Genomic DNA, 24037 nt, shown 5'->3' on the forward strand with positions numbered 1-24037 from the left:
GGGCCAGCCAGGGCGCTCCGAGGACCCTCGGAGGCACGGCGGGCGCGGGTCTTTGTCTCTCTCGGTCTCTCTGCAGCCTCTCCGACCCCCAGTGCTGTTCCCTCTTTGACCCCCGAATAACTTGTTGGCTTCCCCCGGGCTTTGTTTCCCCGGGGTCACCGCCTCTCGGACTCCCGGCAGCCGCCCCGGGCCCTCGTGGGTCCCGCATCTGACACCCCCTCCGGCCCCCGCCTCCTACCCGCTCTGAGACTGGGGTCAAAGGCAGCCTGCGTCACGTGGTCGCCGAGCAGCACCGAATCGGCCGGGAAAGCCGAGGGAGAATCCGGGTGGAAGCCGAGAAATCCAGCCCCGATAGCAGCGCCCGGTCCCGCCCCGGCCCCCGCCCCGGGGTGCTCGCCGCACGCCAGCCGGCCGCTCGGGCCTCCGGAGCCGATCTCCGGCCGGCACCCACGCTCCATCACGGGATCGAACCCCGCTCCCTCCGCCGACATTCGGGGAGGTAGGCGCCGGGGACTGAGGGGGTAAGGGGGGACAGGCTGGGGGCCCCTTGGCGCGCGGGTTCGCCCCTCTGTGCTCCGCGGGCCCGCGGGGAGCGAGGCGGCGCGCCCCAACTTCCAGTCTTCAGGGGGACCCCCACCTCCCACCGCGGGATGAGGGGGGAGGCTGCGCGCTGCCTCAGCGCAGTGCCGGGGACCGGGACTGGGGGCTGGGCACCGAGAGGGAGGGGGAGGGGGAGGGGGGGAGGAGAACGGGCGGGAGGCGGGGCGGGCGGCGGCAGCGGCGGCTGCGGCGTGGAGCGGGGGTGGGAGCTGCGGGAGGCGGACGCGAAGGGGTTAAGTCCGGCCCGGGCCACTGCCCGGCAGCGCACACACGGCCCAGGGGACCCAGGCGTCCGGCGGCTCGCCGGGAGCGCCCCCTCCCCCGGGTGGCGCCCCAGCCGTGGCAGGTAAGAGGCTGGGAGGGCCGGGGCGGGCCAGTCCCCTGTCGCCGAGCCTGCGGGGCCCGAGCCGAGCTGGGCGTGCAGGCCGCGCGGGGCCCAAGCGGCCGCCGGCGCAAGTTTGGTGCGGGCGGGCGCCGGGCGGGCTCGTAGAGTCTGCCTGGCCCCGCGCACCCGGGTGGGAGGACAAAGGGGTGGGGGACCGGGCGGGGGCCGGGGGCAGGCCGGGGTGCCGGTGAGGGCAGCGCGGCAGCTGTAGGTCACATATAATGTCACTCACGAGGAATGCCCCCTCCCCCTCCTCTACTCCCGAACAGGGGAAACTTTTGTCTGGCGAGGGACGGGGTTAGAGGCCAGGTCCCCGCTTCGGAAAGGGTAAGGCAGCCGGACCGGTTTTCTCTGGGCTGTGATCGTCCTGGTCTCTAACTCCCCTCCTCCCTCAGGTTTCCGGGAGCAACGATACCCCCGCTTTGAACGCTGCCCTTTAACACCCTGGGACGGGGTAGGAGGGGGCGTACGTGAACGCGTGGGCTCTGGGACAGACTGGGAAATTGGCTCTTTCCCAGATTTAAGCAAGCGGGTCAGCTAGGAGCCATGCCAGGCCCAGAGGATACAGAATCCCACCATCACACCCGGGTGCTGTAAAACCGCCCCCCCCACCCCCTGCCCCAGAGCATTTGGAATGGCCTGGGGCATTATTGTCCCTGGTTTGAGGTTCAGACTGACCTGGGTGTCTGTCACTTCCCAGCTCTGTAGCCTTGGGCTGGTTCCTTACCTTCCCCTAGCCTCAGTTTCCTCACCTGTAAAATGGGCAAAGTATAGAATCTGCCAGAATAAGGATGAAATGAGAACCTGTGGTACCTTAGTAAACGGTGGCATGTTTATGTTCAACAAGTATTTGTTGTATGTGTACTATATGTCAGGCCGTGGGCTAATTGCTTTAGATACATTATCTCATTTAATTCTCCCATGTTACTATTAGCAGCATTTTACAGCGGGGCAAACTGAGGCACAGAATCGTAAAGCTCGCACAGCTGTGATGTGGTGGAACTTGGATTTGACTCCCCTCCCCCAGCCTGAGTCTCAACTACAAGGCTTTATAAGATCCTGCTGTGACCGAGCTCATTTTCCATTGAAATCATGAGGACACAGGCCGCTCTTCCCTTTACCCTTACCCCCAGGTGATGCTCCTTCTGTCTGGTACTGGCGTGGGCTGAGGTCTTGTGCCCTGGCTCTTGTTATTGTGGGCAGCTGGAGCCTGGGCCTGGAGCTCCATTAAGGGTCCAAGTTCTGTTGCTGGCTGGGTCCGTGGCAGGAACGCTTTCGTAGTATGGGTGGTGCAGGGAGGAGTGCTCCCTGGCTCCGGCTGGGGATAGCTGGTGGCTTTGACAACAGGCCTCTCCCCAGCACCCAGGGGACCGAAGAGCCTTTCTACTACATCCAGGCCAGGTCACTTTCAGATCAGCAGGGGGCAGAGGTAGGGCCAGGAGTGGAGCCCTTGGGGTGATGGGATTTATACTGCAGGTGTCCTCTTGTGTGACTCATCAGCAGGGTCCTCATTGCAAAAGTAATGCCCCAGCCCCAAGGGTCCTTGAGAACAGTAATGAAGGGTGGACTTTGAGCACATGTCTCAATTGCAGAATCCTCATGGAAAATGCATGCGTGTATGTGTTTCTGAGCCTAGGGCATGCATTTTCCATGTAAATAGCCCAGGAGTGAATGTGGGGTGGCCCAGACTTTCACTCACCTTAGTGCCCTGTGCTGGCCTAGCCTTTTGGTAGGGTACCATCCCATGACTATGGGTCAGGCTCTGAGTGGGAGCCTTGAGTAATTTCTAAAAAAATGGGAAACAAATTGCTAGTTAGTGAATGACATCTTAAAACAATGGAGTGGGAGCAGATAGCGAAAAAAAGTCCTGGGGAGAGGAAAGTTTGTGCATTACTATTCTAACTTCTCCGAGGGCTGTGCCTGCACTGCTTCTGGAATTTGCAGTGTCCATAGGCTTTTCCTGGGCCCTGAGAATAGGGGGTCCTCCTGGGCTGACAGTTCACTGCCAGCTGGTAGGAACAAGAGTGGAAATTCCACTACTTAGCTAGACTTTAAGGGGGCTCAGAAATGTGGGGGATTGAGTGGAGGGGCTGAAAAGATTCCTGAGGGATGGGGATGGCCCTAGGCATGTGGTCAGACCCTCCTTGAGATCAGAGCAAGAGAATCAGCAGGTGAAGGGAGGAGGAACCAGCAAGAATGAAAAGACGGATGATGAGTCTCCTATCACAAGGGGTATACAAAGAACAGTTTTACAATCACAAGTTGAGGATGTGGTTAAGAGTATGAAATCATAGGCTGGGGTTGACCTAGGGGCCAACTGAGAGACCCTGCACATGAGACACTTAGAAATGGACTCTGGTCTTAGCAGCCCAGAGCTTTCTCTGCCCTGGGCTTTGGGCCTGCTTGACCCGGTTTCTGTACTTTGGGGTCAAAGCCAGGCCTGCGAGTCCCTAGAGACTGGGCAGACTTCTGCTGGCTTGGAATTTGGTTTTGGGTATGGCTTGAAATATCTGGACTGTTTGGAGGACTTGGACATTCTTTACTTGAAATGGAACGTTAGGGTAATTTGTTAAATATGTATGGAAAATGTCTGTGGACGGGGGTGACTGGGAAATGAAATGAGGTGAGATGCTCCTGCTTTCTGGCTGGAGAGGCCGCTAATCTGACAGGGGAGGGAAGGCAAGGATCAAGTGATGGCGAAGAGGCAGGATGGGATCAGTGATAGATGGGCTTTGGAAGGTCAGTGGAGGGGAAAAGCTCTTCTGGTTGTTAATGTCAACAGGGCTTCCTGGGGGAGGAAGTGTTTGTGAGGGTGCAGGCAATGGGAAAGGGGGCTGTGGGAGGCAAGATGGGGTCGTGGGGAGATTGCAGTATTCTCCTCGGGGGTTTGGATTTCATTCTGTGGCTGGTGGAGAGGACAGAGGGTTGTAAGCAGCTCGTTGAGTCGATGCCTGTTACTGTGTCTTGTGCCAGGCTCCTTACAGACGCTCCATTGAAATCTCACAATACCCCTGCAAAGTAGCTGCTGCTGGCCACCCCCAGCCCCACCCCATTTTCAGATGAGGAAGTGGAGGCTCCGAGGGGTCGAGTCACTTACAGAACTGTTGGAACCCAGGCTTGAACAGTTTCTGCCCTGCTGTGCTGCTCCTCTCAGGGGTCATTTGGCCAAAGATGGTGCCAAGACTGGCAGGGTTGAGACCAGCTCAGAGATGATGCTAATTGTGGTCTGGCAGAAAGTTGACCAAAGGTCTGACTCAGGCCATGGGAAGGAGAGGGAGGCTGCAGGACTTTGTAGGTATCTTGGGGATGGGGTCATCACACGTGGTGTAGGGTTTGGGGAAGGACCCTTAAGTGGCAGTGTCACTACTTTCAATTCCCTGCAGGGCTGTCTACTGGCAGAGGGCATAGTCTTGTCCTGTGTGGCTCTCAAGGGCAGAGACAGCACCAAGGGTGACAATGAAGCTAACGGGAATTAACTGCCTGGGGAGGCAACAAGATCCCCATTGCTGACAGTATGCAAAGAGGCCAGAGAGTTGGAGAGGGTGCCGGAGGCATGTACTGAGAGGGTCATGCCTGGGTGACCTCTCTCAGTTCCCTTTTCACCCGAGAAACTTGGGGTGGTGCTCGGCCCACTTCTACTCCGTTTTTCTCATAGCTTTTCATAGCTGCCCCTTCCGGAAGTTCCCCTGCAGCGCTCTGCCTGGGAGAGCCCTTACCCCATGGAAAACACTCAGCCCAGCTGACCTTTGAGGGGCCCCTCAGAATTTCTGGATCAGCCGCCAAAGTCTGGGTTACCAGGGACTGTGGTTTCACAGAGGACTGGAACCTTCTGCTTTCGTTTCCCAGTCTGTGAAATGGGTTCAGTCTCTCGTTCCTCAAATGTGAGGAAACAAGGCTGAATCACGAGTCAGGCTGAATCAGTAGGGGCTGGAGGAAAGGGCTGATGGATTTGAAAGTGAGGAGTGGGAGGGGTGGGGTACGTGGGCTGGGGGGCAGGGCTGTCCCCCTCCTTCCCCTCATTAGAGGGTACAGCCGGGGCTCCCGGCCTCAGGGGTCACAAGCCAAGGTGCTTTCTCCTGCCTGTGGGGCTGGCACAAAGCTCTGTCCATCAGCTTCAGCTTGGAGGTTGGGAACTTAGAGGAAGGGGTGGATGTGGATGTGTTGGACTGTGTGGCCTCAGGGCTAAAGCCAGTCTGTCACCAAAGGAGTTACAGAGGGGCCTGAAGCTCTTATCTAGATGAAGAAGGGTTTGTGTCAAGTTGCCTCTTGGCCCTTTTTATTCCTACCTGTTTTATTTGTTGATACAGATTGGATTAGTCTAATTTTAAAATGTGCATTGCAAATGAGCATTTATTTATTTGAGGACAAGGCGTGGGAGGTGGCCTGCTGTGTGACCACAGTGCCTCACCTCCCAGTCCCCCTCACCCCTCAAAGAGAACCTGCCACTTCTCCCTCCCTGTGTGCGCCCTATCCCTTCCTGCCTGCACATCTCTGCTCACCGTGGGGGTGCTGCACCCCAGTCACTTCCCCTCACCCACCCCCAAGTCCCCCCCCAGCCAGTGCCCAGCTCCAGTGTGACCTCTTCCTAATTCCGCAGAGCTCGCACTGCCTGCTCCCTGCTTTCCATGTGCACAGTCTGTTATCTGGGCCTCTACAGGGCCCATCACACACCCGGCTTTGAATTCCGGTTCCTTCAGGACACGTCTCATCTCCTCCAGGCTCTGTGCTCTGGAAGCAGTGGCTGTGGGCAGCCCATTCCTGCCCCACTGGGTGTGGGCAGCGTTGCAGAGCGGAGTCAGAAGCCCTGGCTTCACATCCCAGCTCTGCCACCATTAGCTGTGGGATCCTGATCAAAGTACCTAAATCTCTCTGGGCATCGTTTTCCTCAGCTGCAAAATGAGGATAGTAACACACAGTCCTGTTTTGCTAGGGAGATTGAGCAGATCAGTGCCTGACCCATTGTAAGAACCCAGTAAGTGGGAGCTGTTCAAAGCTAACAATGGTTATCATAATTACTGTTTATACCTAGGAGATGATCTATCCTTTTAGAGATAGAGGGAAGAATCTCTGGAGTTTGAGTTTCTCAACTTTCTGTCTAATGACTTGAAGCTTGTATGCATGAGGAAACTGAGGCCTGGAGAGAAAGAGCAATTTGCCTAGGGTGTGGGACCTGCCCGTCTTATCCTGGAAGCCTGGCAGGATTTCCTCTCTCGGTTACACCTGTTTTTCCTCTTCTCTTCTTTCATCAAGGTTAAGGTGCTCAAGTTCTGTAGTCCCAGCCTCCTCCCTGGTGGCCACGTGGAGTGGTATCTAAAACTTGTGCCAGATAAGTTGGCCTGGCTGGCAGGCCTTGTGACTGCCCTCAAGACCAGGGACCCGTACCCTAGACTGTGGACACTGTGGAGGCTGCAGCCTCCAGAGGCCTCCTGCTCAGCCTCCCTGTGCCCCAGGAAGGGGGAGAGGATGGTGGCAGGGAGAGGTGACCTGGGCTAGATCTCACTCGAGGTGGGTGACTAGGACACAGATAGAGGAGAGGCTGGGAACTGGGCTCTGGAGCAGGATGATCTGGGTTCAAATCTCTGATGGGCCACTTCGTACTTACGGGACCTTGGGCAAGCTGTTTTTAGTTTCTTCATCTGTACAAGGGGGGATAATAATTGTCCCCGTCTCACAGCATTTAGAAAGAAAATGCAGGGAAGGTGCTTAACTACAAGCCCAGTCCATGTTAGGTATGGTTATTGTTGTAGTTGATGATGTAGTTAATGACTAAGAAGCTTATTTTAATCCTCCCAACAGCAGTAGGAGACGGGCAGTGTTACCACCCCCTTTTAGCAGATATGGTGACTAAGTCCCGGCAAGGTGGACGGCTCGGCCTGGAGAGGTTCAGACTCGGGGGACTGCCATTGGGGTCTGGTGATTTTGAGGGGCTGCTCTGGTCAGATGAATCTGACTTGTCGTGTGAGGCACTGGGAGTGAGGAAACAGAGCTGGCCAGGACGGAAGGGATTGTGTCTGGAGGTGTGGAGCGGAATCCTGGTGCTCACGTGGCTGAGAAGTGGTGGGGAGCCGAGGTCTGGTCCACGAGGCGTAGCTTGGATTCTCCTCACCTGCGGCCTGGCCAAGGATCGGCCTGTCCGGGCAGGTCCGGGCTGTCGGTCGGTGGAGGTTTGCTGTGGTTATTGTGTAGCCACCGCTGGTTAATGCTACGTGCCCAGGCAGAGGCCAGGTGAGGAGAAATGAATGTCATCATCGCAGGGCCGTCACTCAGGCTGCACCCTCTGCCCAGGTCCCCCTTCCTCCTCTCCTCACACCGGGCAGCTCCTGCTTGTGCGTTTACAGCACTGTTAGCGTCACCTGTTCACAGAAGCGCTCCCTGATTCACCTGCAGGTCAAGTCAGTGGTTCTCAAGGTTGGTCTCTGGACTAGTAACATCGGCATTACCTGGGAACTTATTAGAAACGCAGATTATCTAGCCCCACCCCAGACCTACCGAATCAGAAACTGGGCGGGGTGACGGGGGTGAGGAGGGGGACCCAACAAGCTGTTTAAGTTCTTCAGGTGATTCCAGTGCATGCTAAACATCCACAAACACTTGGTTAGGTAATATAAAAAAAAAAAAAAAATTGATGCTTCTTTCTTTGGGCTCTTAACGTATTTAGACACCAGCAAAGGTCGGGGACCCAGAGGAAAGCCCAGTTTCTCTCTACCCTGTCTTCAAAGAGCCACCGTCTTATAACAGCTTCTCCTGCCCAGGAAACAGTCTTGTGCCACAGTGATGGGGTTCTGTTGAACAGAACCCCAACATGATTACAGGAGACAGTGCTGGGGCCACTTAAAGAAGGTGGGATTGGGGGACTCGAAGGTGGGAGGCTTTGTGGGTGGCAAGGATGAGTGCCGGGAACAAGCTGGCTGTGTTCTAGGGCTGGGGCCAGGGCAGGGGTCAGAGAGTGGGTCCTGCTTCAGAGAAGGGTGTGTGCTGAGGCCGGGGGTATGTGCATGCATGTGTGATTACAGTGACCAGATGTGGTCCAAGAGGGCCAAGGGGTCACCAGTCCAGTGGTTTTAAGCATCTCAGTAATTTAATAATGGTGATCATATAATTGCTGCTCACATTTGTGGAGAGCTTGTCAGTGCTTGATAGGCACTTCCAGGTAATCTTATCTGGAGTAATCCCCAGAGTAATCTTATAACTTCGACAACATTATTGGCCCCATTTTATAGGTGAAAATACTGAGGGCACACAGTCATAAGGAGGTAGAATCTAGGAATTCTTTAGGGGTGCTTGGAAACATGATCTCATTGGAAGAAGGGCGGTGGAGGGTTGTCTTGGAGTGTTTGGGTAGCAGGCTTTATAAAGCTGCAGAAATATATATTCTATCAAATGAGTAAATTGGGCTTTACCGTGGCGGGGGGGTGATGGGATTGTGTTGGGATGGTTAGGGCTCAAGCCTCCAAGTTGGGGCCTCCACTGCAGACACTGTCATTCTCCTCTTATGGATGGGCCATTTGATGCACAAAGAGGCACAGTGCTGACTTCAAGGTCCCACAGCTAGGGCAAGAGATAGAATCGGAGAGAAAAAACCAGGGTCTTCTCTGGTTCTAGCAGGAGAGGTGGGGTGTCAAGATCAGTGCCCAGTGTCCACCCTGCTCTTCTCTTCTGCCTCAGTGTCTCCAGGGTACGGTCCAGGAGCCCAAGGGCTTTCCTGACACAGTGCAGGAACCCCTTCATCTCTCAGTGGGGAACAGAGGCCCAGAGAGGAGCAGGGACTCGCACAGGGCCACACACCGTGTCACGTTTGGGACCAGACATAGAGCTGTCTCTGTTCTGACCAGGGAAGGGTTTGTTTCCTGAAGACTGTTCCTGCCCCCCACGCCTCCTTTGGCAGGCTGGGTAGCCGTAGCCCTCAGAGTGGCCCAGACCAATGCTGGGGGTAGAGATGGGTGTGTCCGGGGGAGAAAGCTGCCAAGGAGGGTGGGGCAGCATGCAAGAGAAAGAGCACCAAGAAGCCCAGACCCCAGACGGAAACCAAATGTATTTTCTAGGTCCTGAGAGGATATCTGGAACAATGGAAGTAGAATGGGGGAAGTCAGACTATAAAAAGGGCTTCTTGATATCCTTACAGAAAAAGAAAGTAGAGTCTTTAGGTTTGACTTTTGTTTCTCTGAAGGATGTTTATGTAACTTCCTGAAAGCAGGATCCCAGGGCTCTGTGAAGTTTGTCAGATGCTGTTGTTTATAGACTCAGGGCTGTGGAGCTGGGAAGGACGTGATAGGGTAGTCTTCCCACTTTACAGTTGGTGAAACTGAGGCTCTCAGAGGTGCGGCGAGGGGGCTGCTGCCTGAGGCTGCACAGTGAGGCACAGAAGACTTGGGATGGGAGCCTGGGTCTTGCGGTGCCTTGTAAGGGGCGGTTGTCTCGACTTACTGCTCCCATGGCCTTGGCTGGCCTGGAGGCTCGCGGGGACCGTGGAGGGTCCCCTCTTGGAAACACTCAGAGCTGCTAGAGTCAGGACAAGGCCAGGTCCAGTCTGTAGTGAGGTGTGCCCATTGGATGGTGACCTGCATGGTGGGGAGGCATAGTGGTGTGCTTGGTAATGCCACCCCCGTCCAGATGCTGGGGCCCAGCTGTGCACTGTCTGCCCAGCAGCTGGGAGCTGTGAGTCACACCCAGTGGGTGCAGAGGCGGGGACTATTGTATATCGTGATTCATTCTGTTCTCCTAGCCCTGACAGGATGACTAGGCCCTGAGCCCTGATAAGTGCCCATGCCTGTGGACTAAAGTGGCCAACCGTTTGGGCTCCAAGTTCAGACATGAGGGGACCAGAGAACCTGGGGGAGTCCTCTTCCTCTGCTACCTCCTATCTCTGGAGTATTCCATGATCTGGATCCATCTCTTCTCACCAGTGCAGGGGTATGTAAGCCCCTAAAATCTGGTGCAACATTTTGTAGGCATTTCCGTGGATTCTTTCTCTGCAGAGAGAATCTGTAGGTCTCATCAGGTTGTCAGAGGGCTTGGTGTCACCCAAAGTGCTGATGGGAGGGCCGGGGGCCGAACGCGTGCTCTACAGGCTTGAGAGAAGGTTGCTGGAGAGGCAGTATGGTTCTAGTCGAAAGTAGCGTGGTGGCAGTATAGTGTCGTGGTTCAGAGAATGGTCTTGGAGGCCACTGTTGGCTTCTCTAAACTGGCTCCTCCTCTAAGCCAGCTCCTGTGTGACCTTGGATAAGTTACTGTGTCTGTGCTTCAATTTCCCCATCTGTAAAATGGGGAAAATAAGAATAGTTATCTCACAGTGTTATAGGCTTTCAAATAAGATAATGTGTGTGAAGAATTTATCCTGGTGCCTGGTACAAAGTAACCACTTGGTTAAAGTTTGCTATTATTATCAGTTTCAGCTTTGCTGCTAATTTGCTGTGTGATCCTGTTAAGTGCCTTATCTTGGGGTCTTAGTCTCCACCTGCAGCTCTTTTGGGCTTTTCAGGAGCTGCAGGGCGAGGTTGGAGAATAGGGGAGGGAGGAGGAACCTTCTTCATCCCTGGGCTCCCCAGCCCAGGCCCTCACTGGTGCCTTGAACGTAGCTTTGTCCTAAGGCAAGATTATGTAACCAGTGGGGCCTGGCCAGGCAGGACATGATTCTCAACCTTGTTTTGTCCTCCCTTGTCTCTTCCTCTCCCTTCCCCCCACAGGGCTATTGCATTAGCTGACCTGTTCCCCAAGCTCCAGGGATGAAATCGAACCCGTGCTATTCTGCCACCAATTGATTTAGTCTGGAGGTTTGCTGGGCAAGCGGCCCCTCCCCTGGCTACCTGGGGACAGACAGAGCTGATGCCTCTGTGCCTGCTTTGGGGGTGGAGACAGGAACCCCTTTTTAGGGGGATAGGCAGGCTATAGGCTGGGGGGTGGCACCCTTGACCCATGGCCCCTATGGCTTGAACGGGTACACACCCCCACCATGACTCCCCACGAGTGACCTACCCATCCTTGCAGCCCAGCGCCAATCCTCCTCTCCCAGAAAGCCTTCCCTGGTACCTTGGCTGCAGGGAAGGCTCATCTATTGAGCTTTGCATTCTATCCTCTTTAAGAAAACAAAGGCCACAAACTGGCAGGCCACATGCACCCCATGGGCAGCTTTTACTTGGCCCATGCCAAATCTTGAGCTAGTTGCTAACAGGAGATTTTACGTAAGAATCCCAACTTCTGGCTTTACTTCAAAAATGAGACGATCATACAACTTTGAGTGTAGTTCTCCAGTGGCCACTACTGGAGATGAAGCACGTAAGCTCCTCTTTGCCCCATTCCCCCGCCCACTTCGCACACTTATACAGTCTTTCTAGCCCCCAGGCGTCTGAATTTTCGACCCCGTCCTGTAGGCACGGCCAGGTTTCTCTCCTGCGCTGTGGTGTGGTCCCCCATCTGTCTGCTCTGTGGGCTCTTTGGTGGTGGTGGTGGGGGTCTGACTCATCTCTGTGTCCCTCGAAGCATTGTGCTCAGGCTCAGGACTGTGTACACAGCAGGAGCATAATAAATGCTTCATTTATGAATGAAGGCGGGGCATTGCTGCTCCTCACCAGCTGTGAAGATTCCATTTAATGGAAGCCTCTGGATCAGCCTGCCCCATGGCCAGAGAATCCTCCTCCCAGATAAGCTGTGGCTGCTTAGCCACTGACCCAGGCAGCTTCTTAAGCTGCGGATAAACAGTCACTCAGAGTGTTGTCCCCACGGTGCAGTATAAACAAGGAGAGGGACATTTCTCCTGAAGCTGTCCCCACGTTTCACTCTCCTAGGGGGCTTGGAGGAGCTTGCGGGGAGAGGGAGGCTGGGATCAGCAACCTTCAGATGGCATCGAGTGCAGACCTCGGCATCCTGGGGAGACAGTGGGATGGGGGGAAGGATCAGTTCAGGTGTTTAATGGACTAGGCTTCCCTCCTTCAGGCCTTTCTCTGCTTTATTCTTCTCCTAGAGTGTGCGCTTTAGCCACCAGCTTCTTTGTCCAGCTATCTGTCTGTCCAAGGCGTATTTCACTCTCTTAATTGAAATCCGAACCTTCCCTAGAGACCAGCTAAGCTATCTCCTCCTTGAAGAGGTCTTAGCGGAGAGGTCACAATTGTGCTGGGGACAAGAAAAACCTGGGAAGCTTGTAGAAAAAAAAAAAAAGCATGCCGGTTTCTGGCCCCCATCTTTGATTCCTTCAGTCCAGGGTACAGTGTCCCCACCATAGAAGATTCAGACGCGAGGGTCTGTGGACACGCTTTGAGGACCCTGCCTTAGCTCAGGGAGGCCAGGGCTGGTAGAGAGGACCCCTGAGTGGCAGTTGTGTGACATCGCGTGCCCCTTTCCCTCTCTGGGCTTCTCTTTTACCCTGGGTGCACTAATACGGGGGGCTCCTCCTGGTGGTGGTGGCTGAAAGCGTCTGGTGAGCCATCCTTGGAGAGGATGACGGGGGATCCGGGCAGGTGCCAGTGTCTGGGCCGGGCCCACAGAGATTTCACATTGTTCAGCTAACAGCTCAGAAGAGGAGTGCCCTGATGTCAGGGCAGGAGGCAGGCTGGAAGCCCCAGTCTGAGTGGGCAGGGGCTGTGCCCAAGGAGGTTGGAGGACTGGCCTGGACTGCCCAGTGACCTGGCCACAGGCTGAGGGGCACCTTGCTGTGTGATCCTGTGGCAGGCAGGCTGAGGCTTCAAGCGCAAGCCTATACAAGCCATTTACAGAAGGGTAAACTGAGGTACATGGAGGGAGGGACTCCCCCCGTGTCACACATGAGTGTGTGGAAAGCTGGGCTTGGACCCCAGATCTTCTGACTCCCAGGCAAGAACCCACTCCTCTGTCCTCACCTCACTCTGCAGGGTCGGTGCCAGATCACCCAGCTGGGACAGTCTGCTTGTCTGTGACAACCTTGAGGCTTGGGCCTGGAAAAGTGAAGCCACCATCGTCACAGCCACCCTGGAGGCATGAAACCGGTTGGGTGTGCAAATTACCTCTCAAACATCCTCCATCCCATTTTTTTTTTTTTCCTTAGACTGTCTCTGATGGGCCAGCTGCCTCTGTGCCCGTTTCCGCCTGGCACTGGGCTTCATGCTCTTTATTCTGAGAACAAAGCTTCCTTCTGACAGTCCTCCTGCCGACAACAGGAAAAGGGCAGGCATGGCACTGGGCCTCCCTCCTCCGCCTCCTCTAGCTGGGAGCATGGGGCAGCCTTTGTCAGATGCTGGACCCCGGAAGCACTGGTGCGCTGGGAGGGAGCCCAGCTTCAGCCCAGTCCATGTTCCCCCTGGGGCTGGAGCCGCCCTGTGGGCCCAGCTGTCAGACCCAAAAGTGGCCAAAATGGTGGGCAAAGGTATCGGACAGGGACCGGCGTAAGTCCTGTTCTGGTCCAAGCAGTTACTTGTCCCAGGACTGTTCATGTGACAGCCATCAAGATTCCAGCTGGCACGGGTGGAGTTTCATTTCCGCCTCCAGGCAACCCTGGTCTCCTAGAGGACTGCAGAAACTAAAAGGTGCTCAGATGAGGGCAGCCATAGTCCCTCATCCAACACATTTTTATTGAGCATCTACTTTGTTCCAGGCACTTTTCTGGGCACTGGGACACAGCAGTGAACAAAACAGCTCAGTCCCTGTTTTGGACTTGGGGGTGACGTTCTGGTGGTGGGAGAGAGTCAACAAACCAATGAATACTAGCTATTTGTCAGCTGGCAAGAAGTGCCTGCCACAAAAATAAAGCTGGGTTGAGGGTGGACAGTGTGACTTAAGGGAGTGGCTCTGCTATGTTGGGGGTCATGGAAAGTCTCTGGTAAGGGGACAGGAGACTCCAGGAGGGGAGCTAGAGAGCCACGGGGTATGTGGGGAAGAGCATTCCAGGCAGAGGGAATAGCAACGCAAGGCTTTGAGGCAAGAGGGTGCAGGGTGTGCTCGAGGAGCAGCAAGGAGGCTGGTGTGGCAGGGGCGGAAGAATAAGAGCGGTCCTGGGAGGAGATGTGGCCAGAGGGAGTCTGCCCAGGGGCGGAGGGGATTGCCTAGGGCCTCCTGACCTTCAAGAGGACTTTGCTGTTTGGTCTGAGTAAAGGGTAAAGTAAAGTAAAGCTGCTGAGCAGCTGGGGCTGAGGGCTGCCTTGTTTTGACACATGTTTGAGAGGGATCCTGAGGGCTGCTGCGTGGAGAGAAGCCTGGAGGCTGGAAGCGGGATGCCCTCCAGCCAGTGGGTGCCACAGGTGAGGGAGGACAGCTCAGCGTGGGGACGTGGGGAGGCAGCCCGGGGTCAGATTCTGAATTGGTTTCACTGGATGTGCCGATGGATTAGGTGTGGGCTGTGAGAGGAAGAAGGTGTCAATGGCAAGGGTTCTGGCCTGAGGGACTGGAAGGCTGCAGGACAGCAGGTTTGGGGAGAGAAATGGAGATTTCAGGTCAGATGTTTTAGGTTGGAGCATACCTGGTGGGAGGGGGGAGACACATGGGTAGAGGTTGGTCCTGGGCCTGCACGTTCCTGTTGTTGAAGGGGTGTGAGGGGTGCCCTGTAGGACCTCCCGAACTCTGAGAATCTGTCTGTAAGAATAAGTATTTCCTGGGCCTTTCGTGTTCTTTTTCTTTCTTTGTAAAGCTCTTCCTGCTTGTCCCTTCCTCCTGGACAGAGGAAAAAGGCAGATTCTGAGGACTTACTGTCTTGATGGTGGCCCTGGCCTTTCTGCCTGCCGTGCTTCTTGGGTGGGGGGCTAGGGGCAGCCCTGGAAGGGGAGGCCAGAGGCCTCAGGCCTGTCCCTGGCTCGGCTCCCAACAGAGAGAGGTTTCTCTCTGTGCCTTGCTTTCCTCTCCTGCACATAGATGTGTTAAGTTGGCTCCAGGGTTCTGAGGGTGGCAGGGAGCCCTTGAGGAGGCTGAATGCACAGAGGTGAAGAACCTGGCTTGAAGTCCAGTGGGGGTGCGAATCCTTGCTCGGCCGCCTGGCTGTGAGACTCTGGGCCAGTGACATAGCCTCTCCGAGCCTCAATTTTCTCATCTGTGAAAATGAGCCAACCATAGAACCTGCATCACAGAGTCGCTGTGAGGGTTAAATGAGAAAATGCACACGAAGCACTTAGCCAAGTCCCTGGCATATTCCACACCCAGTTAACAGGGACTGTTAGTGACTGTGCAGTCGGTCAGGTTAAGGGGTTTTGCCTGGTAGGTGGTGGGGGCCGTGGAAGGCTATCGAGTAGGAACCCGGTACTCATGTGGTCTGAGGAGGCTGCTGTGAGTTCGGAGACTTGGGCTGAGCCCCTTCCACCTGCCGGAGTGAGAACTGAGGGCCAGCCCTGATGGACTCTCCTGCCCTTCCTTTAACTACAGGTCTTCACTGACTTGGCATGGGCAACCTCTGTCTTGAACAGGTCCCTTGGGGATGGGGGTGGTCATTTTCCCGAAGATCTCCTACAGAACCCTTTGTCTCTACATCCCAGTGGCTGACCTTAGGGAATGTGAGTGTGGGGCTCTGAGGGGTGGGTGATGTTGAATGTACTCGAGTTGTCTGGACAGGATCAGCGGGGGCAGGGCAGGCCTGGAGTGACATTCCACTGGGCACTTGGATGTGACCTCGGTTGCTGGTCTGGGTCCCGGCTGGGTGGTGCTTGTTCCAGTGGGGCCATGGAGAGGTTGACAATGGGCGGAATGTGGCCCCCTTAGGACCCACACTTCAGTGGTGCCCAGGCATGCTGGCCGAGCCCTGCGCTTTTGCAAGCCTGTTACCCAGCAGTTGAATCGTGCCAGGACGGCCAAGGACATTTCAGGTTCCCCCAGGGCTGGCAGCCAGGCTGTCACCAGGCATTGCTTGTTTTCCCAGGGTCCAAGGGCTTTTTGGGATGGAGAGGGCTCTGGAGATATTCCAGGAACTTTTCTTAACAGCTGGGTAAATTGAGATCCAGAGAGAGCAAGGCACTTGACCAAGGTCTCACAAGGCCGCCTCCCTCCTATCTGTCACCTCCCTCTGTTCCCGTGTCCCTTGCTCAGACTCCTGGCCTCCTGCCTGGACGTTTGAAACAACCTCCATCTTCTGGGCTCTCCAAGAGCTTTGTTTGTCTTCCTATTATCCTAATCTTGCCATAACCTGCCAGGCACACATGCTGTTCGAGTGTGTCTGCTCTCCTTTCCCCTCTGGTCCCAGACAAAGCACGGAGGTTCTGAGCGCAGGCCCCAGAGCTAGACTGACCTCAGTTTGAATCCCAGCTCTGCCCCTTCCTAACACGGCGAACTGGGGCAAGATACTCCACATTTCTGAGCCTCAGTGTCTCTGTCTACGAAATGAAAACAGTAGCAGTACTTAGTTTATGAGGTTGTCTTGACGGCTAAATGAGATAATACGTGAAGTGCTGGGTATAATACCTGCACAGAATGAGCTCTCAAAAATGGTCATTGTTGGGAGTTCCCTGGTGGTCTAGTGGTTAGGATTTGACACTTTCACTGCCGTGGCCTGGGTTCAATCCCTGGTCGGGGAACTGAGATCACGCAGCCAAAAAAAAAAAAAAAAGAAAAGGTCATTATTACAAAGACCCATCAATGCTGGTTGAACTGAAAAGTCAAGGGCATGGAAGAGTAGACAAAGCTCTGGACCTGGAGGAAGAAGATGTGGGCTCCAAGTTCATTGCCAAACATTGCCTCACCATGTACTTTTGGGAAGTCACTCTTCCTCCAGGACCCCCACTTTCCTCATTTGAGAAAGAGGGAAGAAATCCCTGCCATGATCTTAGAAGCTTGTCATGTGATGCCAGAGCAGCATCTGTGAAAAAGCTTTGCATCTGTGTAATGATTTAAAAATGGCACAGTGGTGGCTGTGGTGTGCTGATGGTGACGAGGACATTGTAGCCACAGCAGTGGACAGCTGGCTGGGGTGGAGGCTGGTCAGTCTGCAAATGCTCAGCACCCACACAGGCTTCCCATTCCTGCCTGCCTGCTCCCGCCTCCAGCAGCCCGCCTTTAGCATTAGCCTCAACATTGTACACTCGAAGATGTAGGAGGTGCAAAGACCCAATGGCATCTTCTGAGCCATAGTGAGTTTTGGGTTATCTGTGGAGGATCCCATGGAATGTAGGATTATAGCCAGGTGCTGGTTCAAATCTCAGCTCAGCACTTCCCAACTGGAAGCTCAAGCCCAGTTGCTTAACTTCCACGAGCCTGTTTCCACATTTGTAAAATGAGGCCTTGATGAAGCAGAGGCCAAGCGTTTAGCAAAGGGCATAGCACACGGTTATATGGAGAGGTTGTATCATGGTGGAGCATGGTGCCCGATGGGCTTATGGGTGGCGGGAGTGGGGGCCAGTGTGCCCATTTCTGGGGATGAGCAGTGGAGGTCAGTTACACTCCCTGCAGAATTGCCCAGCTTCGAGTTAGAAGGGCCCCTGGAGTCATCTGGCGCCACTCCATTTTACTGGTGAGCAAAGCAAGGCCTGACAGGAGCGGGTGCTTGGTGGGGTCGCTGGCAGGTTAGTGCAAGGCTGGGCCTAGGGCGAGGCGAGGGAGGCACTTAGAGGCAGACTGTGAGGAGTGCTCAGGGGCCGCGGTGCGACTCTCACCGCCGTCATGCAGGTGCACGCCAGCACCTGGGAGTGGGCGCCTCTTTCATGTTTGTGCCTGCTGCCTGGATGCCTCACCCTAGCCCAGTCTAGGACTAGAGCGCCAGTCTTCTGACCCCAGGAACTGGTCCCCGAACCTTGGGGGTCTGGGGACACCTGCCAGCTACCTTGTAGAGTCTCACCACGGTCCCCTGGCCCCTTTAAAAAGGACCTTCGATAAGCAGGTCACCTGCCCGGTGCTTTTTACTCTGTCTCTGCTCTCTAGCGGTCTGTGATCCAGAGAAAGCGAGGTCCTCCCGCCCCCTCTCCCCACCTGCTGCCCCTTCCCCTGCCAGCTGCGCCTCCATGTAAGCATTCGAGCCCCTCACCCTGGAGGGGAGGCATGTTAGCGGCGGGCTCCTGTCACGGCGACAAGCCTCAGAGAGTCTGGAGGGACGAGGCTGCTTTCATGCGGGCCCTGATGAAGCTTCCCTGGTCTCAGCAGGCCTGGGTTGTGCCCACCAGGCCTCCAGGAGATTAGGGGGCTTCTGTGGCTCCAAGTGCCTCAAGGCTTTCCCTTCCTCTTTGTTGCCCCCAGTGCACCTGGCTTCCCTCCACTCTGGCCACAGGGCCTGGAGCCTTTTCAGTTTCCCCAAGGCTTCTGGGAAGCCTGGTCTTGGGGTGTCCATCTGGGCCAATCTCCCCATCACCACCTCCGGGCCTGCAGGCTGGGCCTCAGGTGACTTGTGAAGAGGTGGCCACAGCTGCTAATCCCTGCAGGCGTTCCTGGGATCACCCGGGGCTGGCAGGAGCCTAGGCCACCCTCGTGGTTTGACATGAGGGGCCTTGGACAGTCGGCAGTCTCCATCCCCAGGTCCTACATGTACAGACATGCCATTATTTTCCCCACTGCTGCTCTTGGGACCTGAAATTCTGCTACTTAGCAAGTTTCCTTGCGCTCTCCTTGGCATCCTCTAAAAAGGCAAATACCAGGGCTTCCCTGGTGGCGCAGTGGTTTAAGAATCCACCTGCCAATGCAAGGGACATGGGTTCGAGCCCTGGTCCAGGAAGATCCCACATGCCGCAGAGCAACTAAGCCCGTGTGCCACAACTACTGAGCCTGCGCTCTAGAGCCTGTGAGCCACAACTGCTGAGCCCGTGAGCCTAGAGCCCGTGCTCCACAACAAGAGAAGCCACCGCAGTGAGAAGCCCACACACCGCAACAAAGAGTAGCCCCTGCTCGCCGTAACTAGAGAAAGCCCGCGCAGCAACGAAAACCCAATGCAGCCAAAAATAAATAAATAAATAAAAAGGCAAATACCCTCGCAGGTGGACACTCTTTCGTGTTTGCTGCTGAAGAGCAAACCCAGGCTAGCCTGACCCTCATCCAGCTGCCTGTGTGATCATGGCCGAGTTGCTTCTCCTCTCTGGGCTTTGGAAGGCCCTTTTCAGCCCTAGCACCTCCGCACTCTGGCAGTTACCCGTCTTTCTTTGCGGGGGTTGGGGACGGGGCAGCGAGGGCAATGGGAAGGGCCTGGCCACTGAGCTGACCAAAAGCCAACATCACAGGCGCTTTGACCACCTGCTGGCCTGATAGGAGATATCAGTCCTTCTTCCTCTTCTTCTCAGGACAGGCGGGGAAACTGAGGTCTGGGGTGGGGGAAGGGCCCGGCTTGGATCGCATAGGCAGTCAGGCAGGGCTGCAGCCAGAGCCCAGTTACCCTTGCTGACAGTGAGGGCTCAGCTGCTCCTGGCTGCCACCTTTCTTGAGAGGAAGCCTAGGGCCCATTGGCATCAGGGTCAGGGACATGCTTTCTCCTCTTCCATGGAAGGCACCTCTGGCAGGGCAGGGGTGAGCGAGCGGGATCCCTGCCTGCTGAGGGGTCCCCTGGGCATGGGGCAGAGTCAGACAAGACATCCTCTTCCTGAGGGTAGGGGTCGGTGGCCTCTGGCAAGGGACATGGTGGTGGGGAGGCCTGGAGGCTTCTGGGAACGTGGTTGGTGGCCCAGGGTGCCCTAGGGCCACCCCCTCCCTCCCAGGGAGGGAATTGGGTGGACAGTCATGCCATTTGTCCTGGCTCTGGGATTAGTTGTGACTGCGTTACGTGAGGAGCGTGAAGCCATTAAGAGGATGCGGTGACGCGAAGTGGAGTGGAGCTGAGCAGCTACTACCTGGAGCTCGGGTGGGTCCTGTCATTTTCTCCCCGGCCTCCCTGTACCCTCTGACCACAGCCCCATGTCCCCTCCCTCCTGTCCAGTCCTCCCAGGTCTGTCTGATGTGTGTGTACCCACAGTGTGTGCGTGTTCATACCAATGCAGGAGGGGGCCGGGGGGTGCAGGGGTTAGGGCGAGCTGGCCCCTAAGCCTGGCACTGGGTCCCGTCTGCATTCAGGACCAGAAGTGGGTTCCTCAAGTGTCCCAGCCCCCAGTACTGCCCCAGGGAGATGAGCCAGGGCTGACCTGGCAGATTCCTGATGGAAAAGGAGACCATGGCTGAGGGGTGGGAAGGAAGGGCTTAGCTTCTCTTTGAGCTTCTCCTGACAGCTCAGCAAGTTCACAAATCCACCTGAAGCCAGCAGGTCTGGGAGTTAAAGATTTACTGCAAGGCCATGGGGGGAGCTGGAATGATGCGGTCCCAGGGGCTCAGATGTTACATTCATGGCTTCAGTCTTATCTTGACCGTGAGGCTATGGCTTGTCTAAGTCAGAGGGGCTGCTACAGAGTTTCCATGTTCTTAACTTGGCTTTTGGGGAGGGGTGCGGTCACAACCTCCCTGAATTTGTATGGAGTAAGTATGGCATCTGTCTGGGGAGAGTCCACTAACAGCCTTCATGATACTCTCAAAGGGTTCTTTTTTTTTTTTTAATTTTATTTTTTATTTCTTTGGTTTTTTTGCGTTGGGTCTTCGTTGCTGCGCATGGGCTTTAGTTGTGGCGAGCGGGGGCTACTCTTCATTGTGGTGTGCGGGCTTCTCATTGCGGTGGCTTCTCTTGTTGCGGAGCATGTGCTCTTGGCGCGTGGGCTTCAGTAGTTGTGGCATGCAGGCTCAGTAGTTGTGGCTCGCGGGCTCTAGAGCGCAGGCTCAGTAGTTGTGGCGCACGGGCTTATTTGCTCTGCGGCATGTGGGATCTTCCTGGACCAGGGCTTGAACCCGGGTCCCCTGCATTGGCAGGCGGATTCTTAACCACTGTGCTGGTTAGGGAAGTCCTCTCAAAGGGTTCTGTAACCCCAGGAGGTCACAAACTTCTGATCTAATCTATACCCCTTGCTGTCCAGGTGAGGAAACAGGCTCAGAGAAGGGAAGGGTATTGCCCAGAGGGAGCCAGTGGAAGCGCTGGAATGCTGATGTGGCCTCCAAGCGCACATGGAGTTTGCTTCCGCATCCTAGAGATGGAGGGCTTCCCCACCCCCCATACACCTGTTTCTCAGAATCTGTCAGGGATCATACGGCAACCTGGAGTGGGCAAGTAGGAGGGCAGGGGCTGGGGCTGACCAGCATTTCCTGGCTCCTCTGCAGGGGTGGCAGACAGGGGGGAATGAATAATGGTAAACTTGTTTGTACTTCTTTGAGAGAAGATGACGAATAACTGAGGTCATGATTGGGAAGTGCTTGTACCTGGCGTGCAGCAGACCTGTGAGGCTGTCCAGTCACCGTTGTCCTTTGAGTTGGCCCTTTTAGCTGAGATCTCCTGCTTCTGAGCCTCACCACCTCTCTCTCCCATTCCTCAGCATGAGACCTCTGCCTGGGGCATAGAGGCAGCCTCCCTTTCTCATGTGGGGTCTCCGCCTATCTGGGGATGACACAGGCCCCTGGGGCGGGGGAAGGTGAAGACCCTCTGGCTGAGGTCCTGCCTCTGGGGATCTGTGGTGCCCCTGTCTGCCCGTGAAGGGAGGCTTTCCCATTGCCAGAGGAGCCGATCAGCCTGCGCTGAGGCAGCTGGGGCTGGTTACCTGCAGGAAGCCTGTCTCTGGGTACGTTCTGGGCCGCCGACCTGGTTCAAGAATGGTGTGGAATGCTGGGCAGCTGCCCGGAGGTTACAAGCAGGGGCTCCGAGGTGGGCCGGCTTGGGGTTGTCCTAGTTCTCCCCCTGCCCAGCTGTGTGACCTTGAGTCAGTTGCTTCGTACCCTCTCTGAGCCTAGGTTTCCTGTCTGTGAGTGCACGTATCGGTGACACCAGCTCTCAGAGTGTGAGGAGTGGGTGTGATAAATCAGGGAAAGCTGGTGTGGGGCTGGCAAGTTACCAGGAGCTCAGTCAGTGCTGGCTGCTGTCAGCGAGGGAGGTTATGATATTTGCAAAGAAATATCTTTCTGTTTTTTTCAAGTGCCTGTGATCTGAGCCTAAGAAAAATAGCTAGGAATGGATTTGGCTCTGCGTAGATGGATTTGGGGGTTGGGTGGAGAGAGTCCTATTTTGGGGAGTTCCGTGGGCTAACGAAGAGCTTGCCCTGTGAGGGTCCTGCCCACCTTGGTCTGCCCTAGAGCTTCAGTGGGACCAGAGGGCAGCTGGTCCTGACCTGTCTTGTTCCCCACTCTGCAAACCCCCTTGCCCCCAGCTGTCTTGTTTGTTTGCTCAGTAAACTCTTTTTTTCAGAGCTGGTGCAAAGATAAACTCTCAACTCAGGGCTTGTTGGAAGAAACACAAATTCTCAACAAGTGGGGGGTATAAGTTCTTGAGGTTTTTGTTGGGCATTCCCCTCCCGGGAACCCAGAACAAATCCCAGGTTGAGAACTGGGGAGTGAACCGGCGCTTTATGCTTTGTTTGCTTGTCAATTGATGCATGATTTGTGGGTCTGCTTCCAAGAAGGATCGTTAGAGGCTGCTTTTGATGTTAAAACACAAATAAAATGCATGAAAATAAAAACAGAAAGTGGTATTCAAAGGGAGTGGAGCATGGGGTGTGTGGGCGCTGGCTTATGTCAGCTGTCCTAGGTGAACACGGAGGGCGTGTGTTGCTGAAGGATGATGAGCTGGCGCCTCTGTGCTGAGATTCCCAGTTACCCGCTTGTTAGCTCTGTGGCTGGGCAAATCACGGGCCCCCTCTGGGCCTCGGTTTCCTCATCTGTAAAATGAAGGGAACGTAGGTCATGGTGCTATTGTAAGGATTAATAGTAGCATGTAGTGCAGGCATATCATGTCTGATAAATGGAAGTTCATGTTTTAATGCATTTAGCTTGGCGAGTCTTCATAGCACATTCAAAAAGGGAAAGGTCATTGGCAAGGGCACTTCACTCTTAAGTACTTGCTGTGGGTGGGAGACCGCTTCTGCCTTGGAAAGCTTTAGGTGAAGTTGGGGACCAGTGTTCTAGTTATAATTGCAGCCGACATCTGGCAGCATAAATCCGGCACTGCATGGTGGAGTATGGAGCAGGAGAGCTCATCTAGGACTTCTGAAATCCACAGCTGGCAGAGTCCAGCTCTCGGCTGAGGCTGGCCTGGGAGGAGGACCTGCAGGGTTTTAGTGGGTAAGAAAATGGGCCAAGGCAGGTGGAGGTGGGGCTGGCCTGGGAGGAGGACCTGCAGGGTTTTAGTGGGTAAGAAAATGGGCCAAGGCAGGTGGAGGTGGGGCAGGCCTGGCAACGCCACCCGAGGGGGTCCTTTTCTCTCTCTGGGCCTCAGTGTCCCCATGTGCTCACCGCAAGATGGACTGTATACTCTGTAACCCTGAGACCCTTGAGCCAGACTTCTGACAGTCCCTTGGTGGCAACCATGGACTCCGGGGTGACTGATGCGCGGCATCTTAGCCCCCAGCCAGGCGGTACTGCGGGGCTATGGGGGATGGGGTGTGCAGCAGATTACAGTAGAGGAAGGGATTTGCTTCTGGTCTCGGCCTCCCAAGGGTGTAATTGCGCTGGAGAAACTCCTGCACAGCTGGGAAGCAAATGTGGAGGATTTTCTTTGCTGTACGTGGTGGGTGGGGCAGGCTAGGGCCCGGTAGCTGGTGGAGCAGCGTGGCTGTGGGGTATGGCTGGGTAATGGGTGGTGGCGTGACTGTGCTGGGGGTGTGACAGGATGGGAGGGGCCAAGTCAGCTCTGGGGAGTGGCCCTGGGATTGCATGTGGGGCTACCAGTGCCCGGCTGGCAGCCACTCCTCCTCCCCGAGGCCAGGTGCCCATTCACATAATTTTGAGCCTGCTTGTGGGGCTCTCCCTGCACTCCTCTCAGCTCCCCGCCCCATACTTGTACCTGTGACCCAGATGCCCGTGATGACACCATTTGAACATCTCGGCACCATGTGAGTTTGCCTGTCCATTCGTGTGCCTGTGAGAGGGGAGGGAGTAGGGGGCATGGTCAGGAGTGACCCAGGCAGGGTGAGCATGGGCTGGGTGAGCATGCGGGGCTCTGGGGACCTGCTCCATTCACCCGGCAGCAGCATCACACCAGATAAAACCTTGGAGCCCAAAGGCCTGCATCTTCAGTGCCCAGTGCCAGGCTTGGTACCTGGCAGTGCTCAGGTACAGAATGAGGGAACAGGGAATGGATCCTCTGCTTGTTTCCGACTTCCAGTATGCTCCCAAGCCTGACGTCTCTTCCTCTTTCTGGAT

The 24037-nt window shown here is 55.5% G+C and overlaps 1 protein-coding gene across 2 annotated transcripts in view; it reads left to right on the forward strand.

The window, feature by feature from the left end:
* Nucleotides 1-274: 274 nt before the first annotated feature.
* Nucleotides 275-24037, forward strand: part of NDST1 (N-deacetylase and N-sulfotransferase 1) — a 74008-nt gene continuing 50245 nt past the window's right edge. The window contains exon 1 of one of the 2 annotated variants that reach the window (XM_061189857.1): nt 275-499. The gene's annotated coding sequence lies outside the window, so the exon portion shown is untranslated. Of the gene's footprint in view, nt 500-800; nt 947-24037 lie in introns of those variants that run through there. The other variant, XM_061189858.1, reaches the window with a different exon arrangement.

Source organism: Eubalaena glacialis, chromosome 4 (genome assembly GCF_028564815.1).
Source record: "Eubalaena glacialis isolate mEubGla1 chromosome 4, mEubGla1.1.hap2.+ XY, whole genome shotgun sequence".
NCBI lineage: Eukaryota > Metazoa > Chordata > Mammalia > Artiodactyla > Balaenidae > Eubalaena > Eubalaena glacialis.